Genomic DNA, 8,347 nt, shown 5'->3' with positions numbered 1-8,347 from the left:
ATTATCCACACATCCATCCCCATCTTCCATACATCCATTCATGTCAATCCACATTACCCACACATCAATCCACATCATCCATACATCCATTCACATCAATCCACATTACCCACACATCAATACATCATTTTCATCACATGCTAAGATTGTATATTCCTTGGATTCATCCTTAACATATGCATGGTTTCAATCTTAACATGTTTGATTTTTGGTTATGTAGACTTCAACATGGAGAAACTATTCACTTACATTCTACACGTTGGGGATTCATTGCCGAGGTGGATGTGCAACTAGCCAAGTCAATCATGCATGTGAAAGCGTCTACTCGCGTGCTTAACCTATTTGCTATGTAGGTAATTTTTTTAATTCTAAAATATAGCTTTTGGATTTGCAGCTCAAAGATGCTTAAAGCATGTTGATTTTGTAGGTGGATGGAAAAAACCCTACCTGTAGATGCTCTGGAGAAGGTTTCATTCGTGGTGGGATAGTTTGTAGTATGAATATGTGGCTTCACGGCATCCAAAGAGCAATAATTCATTACAAAATTTCTTTGGACATATTGATATGAGCAAGCATGTGTTCTTGTTTCTACCTCTAGGACATAGGTAAAGTCAATAGTTTACTCATATTGATGCATGTGTTCTTGTTTTTGTCATTAGTAGACAAAGCACTTACAACTTCATGTTTTTCAGGCACCATTGGACTCTTTTTGTGGTCTATAATTACCACATAATTACCACATCATGAAGGTGAGAGGCTTGTCATCGAGAAAACATATTCTCCTGCACCTAGACTCACTGCATGTAGGGAATTCGGGCGAGTATGTTTCCATTGTGCAGCAGTAAGACAAGAGGTTTACTTTGAAGTTCATGAATCCATAATGCTTGGGTAAATGTGAACTTACATTTTACATCTATATATTATTAGAGTTCTTGAGTCAATTTCTTCAAGTTGCACACATGGACCATTACAAGAGTCTCTTGCATGCCCATCCACTGGGTTTGAGTTGAAGTGTATAGAGGTATGTGAAAATTAATTTTGGCTTTCAATATTGTGTCCTTTATATAGCATGATATATGGCATTTTTTGGATTGGATTAAAACAACCAAACGCAATTGATTGCGGATTTTATGTATAATGGCATTTATCAAGAAACTAATTGATGGGGTCCAGTGCATCGTGTATGCCATCATACTTGTTCATCAATCTTTAAGCTTGTTGAGATTATGACCTAACTTGTCTACAATTTTTTTTTCAAAATTTGGAGAACTTTTTTTCGCACTTTGCTGTGGCCAGTCAGCCGGTGAAACAAACAGCACATGAGCTGTCATCCTCCACCCGCATTTTTATAATACGTGATTACCAGTGGCCACGTTATCGTTATCGTGCCTTTGATTGATAAGGTGCTGCGCAACCTTTATTCTCATTGGCGGAAGGGATTGTTTTTTCCAAGAGAAAAGTGAGAATGCATATGCCGCTCAGATTCACGTCCGGGGCGCGGAACTTGGAAGCTGTGCAGTGTGAACTGTGTTATGGGCGGCCGTAAAGCTGCTTCGGTGTTATATTATTACATCTGTCTGCTTTGAAACTCTTGGTTGAGAAGAGGAACGAGAAGAAGATGGATGGTCAGTTCTCCTCTGCGGCAGAGCTTCCTTCTCTGGCACAGCGATGGAAGGAGATTCAAGGTTTGCACAATTGGAAGGGCTTGCTTCAGCCTTTGGACTTGGAGCTGCGGCGGAACATTATCAGGTACGGTGAATTCAACCAAGCCATCTACGACGCTTTCGACTCGGAGACGCACTCCAAGTACGTAGGCAGCTCCAAGTACAGGAAGGAAGAGTTCTTCGAGAAGGTGAAGCTGCAGACGGAGCAGCGGGACTGGGGCTACGAGGTGAGCAGATACCTCTACGCCACAGCCACTTCGCACATCCTGGGGCGCTTCTTCCTCAGCTCGCGTTCCAAAGAGGCGTGGAGCAGAGAGTCGAATTGGATAGGGTATGTGGCTGTGGCTACAGACAAGGGTAAAGAGTGGCTGGGGAGGAGGGACATTGTGGTGGTGTGGAGGGGGACGCTTCGCCTGTTTGAGTGGATCGACGACTTCCACGCGCAGAAAAACGATGCTACAAAATTCTTGCCGCCCGAAGAAGACGAAGATGAGGAGCACTGGTACGATGGCCTTCAGAAGATGACGGGCCAACAGCGAGAGCTCTTCGATTTCGATAAGACTGACGTGGCGCATTTACTGCCCCCGGAGGAGGAAAGGGAGCCCGAGCACCACTGGTACGACTGGCTGCTAAGAAGGGGGGAACCCAAGCCGCAGATTGAGAAAGGCTGGCTCATGGTCTACACTTCCTGTGATCCCAAGTCTCCTTACACGCAAGACAGTGCGAGACACCAGGTTCTCAACGAGCTCAAGTACCTGCTCAAGAAGTACGAAGACGAAGAGGTGAGCATAACCGTGATCGGCCACAGTCTCGGGGCGTCATTGGCGGTGCTGAACGCGTACGACATAGCGGAGAACGGGCTGAATTTGAGGGGCGGAGGCCGGGAGCCAGTGCTGGTGACGGCGGTGGTGTTCGGGTGCCCGCTGGTGGGCGATGCGGCTTTCAAGAAGAGGTGCGGCGAGCTGGAGGGGCTGAGGATCTTGCGCGTGAAGAACAAGATGGACCTGATAGCACTGTATCCGCCCACCCTCATGGGCTATCGGGAGGTGGGTGAAGAGCTCCTGGTGGATCACAGGAAGTCGCCCTACCTCAAGGAGTCGAGGACCATCGGGGACTGGCACAACCTGGAGGCGCATCTGCACCTGGTGGCCGGCACTCAGGGCCTTGACCTCCCCTTCGAGTTTGCCGTGGAGCGGGACCCCGCTCTTGTCAACAAGTCTTGCGACTTCCTTAAGGAGGAGCTATACATCCCTGCCTCTTGGTGGCAGGACAAGTTCAAGGGCCTCCTCCAAGACGCCCGCACTGGTCTCTGGCGCCTTCCTGACCGACACCCTCGTCATGTTCCCCAACCCGAGTCAATGCGGCAGCTCTAGCTGTAGCCTTAGGCTCTAATTGCTAATAATATTGGTTTGTCTCAGCATGTGATAATTCCGCACAAACAATTCTACTAGCATTTCCAAAGCAGACATACTGTGCTTGTTAAGATGAGGAGATATCTGTCTGCTCTTGCAGCTTTGCATAGTGAATTGTTTGACAAAAAATTCACAAGCTTCTTGGTGGTGCGCGGAATTGTATGACAAAAATTTCACAAACTTCTTGGTGGTGCACGGTGAGTCCTTGGATTCCGTGGCTTAAACATCTTTCTTTCTCACTCTCTGCCGCAGAACCTAAGCAAACATCGGCAGGGATAGCATAGCATGTGAGGCCACTGGATTTGCAAATAGTCTACACCTTGATTCACAATATTGTCTGCGTCGAAGGGCTTGAGATAAGTGTCGAGAGAGTGCTTGTTGACCCGCGCTAACGTCAGCACGCGGAACGTAGAAATGCATTTTTTTTGTAATAGTTTGTATTTAATATTCAACTTCCATCGACGTTTGTTGACTGTAATGGTGTTTACAGACTACGGGCCTTTCAGAGTTGTGGGCAGGCACCTTTTTCATAAACATTTGCTGGGCAGTTGCACCCTTTACAGATTGCGGACGTGTCCATGGAAAAGGCATCGCGCCAGTCTGCCCATGGACACCAACCACACACTCGCTGACATCTCCTCCATCGAGCTCAAAACGACTACCTGCTTTTGGCGTTGAAGGGTGCAAGCTTGCAAGGCCCCTTTCCTTCTAATCGCATTACGTTTATGCTGCATGGCTAGCAGTCTAAGTGGCCACCCAGCAGTTCACCTCTACTGGATGGACACTCCCACATGGGCTTCCCACACATTTTTTCTCAAATCTTCTCTGCAAATGTTTCACAAATGTTTGCTGATATGCCCTTCTTTGTTTGCTTGAGATAGGCACTGCTTTTTGTTTTCACAAGATCCGGACACATGTAGGCTTGTTGGCCAAAGGAGGACCTCTAGTGGGCGGCACTCCAGTCAGACATCTTCGCTGCCATGTGGGAGTGGATTTCTCCCTAGAGGAGTAAGGGAGGCTTCACAAGTGTTCCCTTAGAACCATTCCTTGCTTGTGAGCAGATGGCTGAAAGCTCCCTGCTACCTGCTGCTCTTGCTCCCTGGGAAAAGGGGGTGATCTGTAAATACCCTTCAAAAGACATGATTAATTTTGAGATCCTTGCAAGGTTGCCTCTGCAGATAAAAGTAAACAAATGTGGTTAACATTCTAGTAACCTTAAAATGAACTAATGAAATATCATTCACCTTTTAAATTTGAACCCTCTTTGTAGTAGCTTTGGAATGCTGGCTACCTCATGACTTTAGAGGGGTCTGCTGGTTCTCCTGTAGGGTCCATCTGCTCTATATGTACCTATCTCACTCACACCCTCCATAGCCGATGGGAGCACCTTCAGGACAGGTCCGCAAGATGGCTAGGAATCTCGGTGGCTAGCAGTTCACGTCTACTGGATGGACACTCCAACATGGGCAGCCTCGTCTACCAGCATCACTAACCTCTCTCAATGTGCACAACAACCCACTGAATGCCTCAATAACCTCGCCCAGCTCACCCGCCTCGATCTCAACAAAATCCATGCAAGAAACAGTAAAAACCCATACAGGAAACATGAAATAGCATCCACACAACAAAGCCCATACAACTATGGAAGGCCTTAGAACTATTGGAAAACACATGTATTACGAGCTTTATAAAATATGCTCACTAAGAACATGATTTGCTTTAGTTCATGCAGTAGAAGATGTGATGGCTCCTCTCGCCACATTAACACTACTCAGATGCATCAGCACTATCATCGGCAAACACAGCTTGAGCGTTCCTTCTCCTCTGTTGATCGTATAAAGCCTGTGCTAGATTATCCTTCCGAGTAGTTCTTGCAACTGTTCCATTACTCTGCTCAGTCTCCGCTCCACCACCGACTTCCCAGTCTACCACTTCCCTAGTATTCAAAGGTAACATTGCTCTCAATTCCACCATGCCAACAGTTGGATCTACATTTGCAAAGTTGGCTGCACTTACTGGCATGACTCCTGTAGCTCCTATTGTGCCTCAATTACCCAGTCTTGTTCGAATGCATCGTTGTCCGCCACACATGTTGTGCAAAACCAAGCATCCTGCGACCATATTGGGCACATTGTTTAGATGCATGTCACACCGCTTTAGAAGAATGCGGGTTTTCAACATACCAAAAGCACATACAGGCATCCCAAGAGCTAGATTGAATATAATTCTAACGAAATTGCATTCTAGACAAACCTTCCTTACTCCCTTTGTAAGGTCATAACATCCATTATCTTGGAGGATACACACAGTCTCCCAAGAGACAGTACGTTCCCAACTCTCTTTGCAATACACCTTTACCCCAAAGTACTTCTCTGGAAGAGTGTCCAATCATGCATAGAACCTGCCCATCCAACATCATAATCCCATACCATGCAATTTGACCCCACAACCGTTTGTAATAAAATGGAGTGGAATCCTTTCCAATTAAAATAACCAGCATGGAACACCCTGGGAGCTATCATTGGAATATGACTACCATCTACCACACCGATGAGAAATGGTATGCCTGCAATTCCTCAAGGCTTAAATGCATCAGTCATTTTCTTCATCTTCTCTGTGGAAGGCCACTTAATATTAGCATCATGCAACCCTGAAACTTTTAAGGCATAGCAAAAATTAATTGTAATTGCCTACGCCGTGGATACACCATAGAGGTCCACAACAACTTGCAAATTGGCTCTGGAGGCAAGCCTAAGAAGTGCAAGGGTTACACGCTTCTCTAAAGAAATAGCTTTACATAAGCGTCAGTGTTCATCACAGAAAACTCACAAACCTTTACAACGCACCTGCAAAATTTATTATCTCACTTGTATAGTTAATTTTTGTAATTTTAAAGATCAACAAAATTTTAAGCATTTTAGTTATATTTTAGTGGAAAAACTTGTAAATAATGAAGAAAAACTTGTAAATTTTAAAACTGCAAGTTTTAAGATCTGAGAAGAAAAATATTTTCCGTAAACACTGGTAGGCATGTATCTCGCTTGCTCATGTGTGGACTTAGTTGTCCATAAATGAACTCAAACGTTTGCTTGTTGACCCACCACCCAGCCTTGAACATGCGGCCTGAGTATGAGCTCATTAACACTTCATCAACATACCCATGTGGGCGTTCATATGCCCAACATGCCCTATTCTCATGCCTTCTTTGTGCACACGATAATGTTTCTGTGCAACCAAGGCTTGCGCATCAGCAATGTTGTTGTGAGCATGGAAATGTACCACCTTGTTGGCTCCACCATGCGCATCACACATATAATTTGAAAAGTGTGAAGAAATTGGCACAAAGCAAAATGAACAAGAATAAGATTGCCTCAATATCTTCCATAGCCATCCGAAACTTGGAAGAATTTTGATCTTAAGTAATAAATAACAAAAGACAAGATGAATAACATGAGGATGCAAATATGATAGACAAGAATATAGGGTTCGCCAGCCCTCATCCCAGCGGGGCCGCCTCCACCTCACGGAGGCTGGGTGTGTGTGTGTTTCTAAAATTTCCTGTACCTTCGGAAAAAAAAAAAGAATATAACAACTGGTTTTTTCATTGATGGGCCTGGAAAAACTATTACAAGAAAACCTAAGGCTGTTTACACAGTTGGGTGGAAGCCCACAAATGCATTTTGTCTAACCAATTAGAACACCTCATAACGTCGCTCGTCTAACATTCGTTTACACACCGCGACCACGCCCACGCACACTCATCACCTACGTGTACGCTGACTAGAGCAACCGAACCACCACTGCTCCATGGCCAAGCGAAACTGGCTGCCCAGATCGTGGGCACCAATTTGGTAGCCACAGCAAAGCTGCCACGTGGCAGAGGAAGTTTTCTCCCGCCATGAGCTCCCAACCAACATGCGATAACAGAAGAGCTAAAGACTACAGATCATCGTGCCTTTTTTTTGTTAAATAGTGAAGAGAGTGCTTTTACAGACTACAGAAGAGAGTGCTTCTACAGATAGTGGTTCGAGCCTTTTTTTTGCAGACTAGTTCGAGCCTTTTTTTTTGCAGAGAGTGCTTCTATATAGAGTGCAAAGAGCCATTTTTTGTAGACTAGTTCGAGCCTTCTTTTTTGCAGAGAGTGCTTCTACAGAGAGTGCTTCAAGCCTTTTTTTTTGCAATGAGTGATTCTATAGAGAGTGCTTCGTGGCTTTTTTTTGCAGACTAGTTTGAGCCTTTTTTTTTTGTTCAATTCATGCCATCACTCTGTAGTCTGTAAACACTCACAAACTTTGTATCTCCACGTTTTCTAGAGAGGTACGATGGGTTGCAGCAGTAAGGGTTTCTTCGAGCTTTTTTAATTTAAACTCCATATATTCTAGAGAAGGTATGGCGGGCTATAGCAAGTATGTAGGAGACTTCTTCGAGCTTTTTTTTTTTGTTATTTACATTTCTTTTGGAGAGGTACATATATTATCCACATAATATTTTCTGCATGGCCTTCATTCATAATATTTTCTGCCTAGCATGGCTTCATCTATTTCATTGTTGCTTCGATGTGTATGCTTAGGCATCCAAAACACCAATGGAATCCTACCAATCTTCTCAGCCCTTTTTGAAGACTATCATGAAATGTTCCAACCCCAACAACCCAATGTCATGGATACTCAATCCGCACACCACTTTTGGGCTCCACCCTCTTATCCACTCAGCCATGAACTCTCAATGAATCCATCCCCCGTAGCAAGACCTAAAGCCTCTAGAAAATTTCCCTCCACTTTAGTGGCTTGTACCCCTCTCAACTTACCATATCATTTCCACCCTACTATACCCACCACTATACACCCTTACCCACGGTCAAAATTTCAGCCTTTTCCTACAACACCTCTAAATCATGTCATAAGCCCAGCTAAGCAAGGTGTTCCATCTCCATCTCTGGTTCCTACTACAGACACCCAAAACGAAGCAATCAAATGTAAAAAAGAGTAAAGAGGTCTTGCTTGTTGGTGGTGAAGGGGAGGAGTCTGAACCGGTCCAAAATACCCCAACCAAAAGAAGAAGAAGAACCACAAAAACAACTTCCATGGAAGTTGAAATATAAGATACCAAAGACAAGACGCGAGATATGTGGAAGGATCCTTGGATAGTCAGCATGGTGCATTTGTGTAGCTCTATGAATGATGAAGACATGAAGCCACCCAAGCAAGGGGGGTTGACATGTGGCCGAAGGTTGCTACACACTTGGCTGGCATGTATCCAGACTTTCATAAA

General features: G+C 44.7%; 1 pseudogene across 1 annotated transcript; it reads left to right on the top strand.

The window, feature by feature from the left end:
- Window positions 1–938: 938 nt before the first annotated feature.
- Window positions 939–3,256, top strand: LOC147628807 (phospholipase A1-II 4 pseudogene; annotated as a pseudogene). Its single transcript, XR_015267818.1, has one exon. The product of XR_015267818.1 is annotated as a phospholipase A1-II 4 pseudogene (transcript).
- Window positions 3,257–8,347: the final 5,091 nt, after the last annotated feature.

The sequence above is a fragment of the Cibotium barometz genome, chromosome 18, assembly GCF_041138505.1.
Source record: "Cibotium barometz isolate CiBa-2024 chromosome 18, ASM4113850v1, whole genome shotgun sequence".
In the NCBI taxonomy this organism is placed as follows: domain Eukaryota; kingdom Viridiplantae; phylum Streptophyta; class Polypodiopsida; order Cyatheales; family Cibotiaceae; genus Cibotium; species Cibotium barometz.
This window is presented reverse-complemented; position numbering and strand designations above follow the sequence as displayed.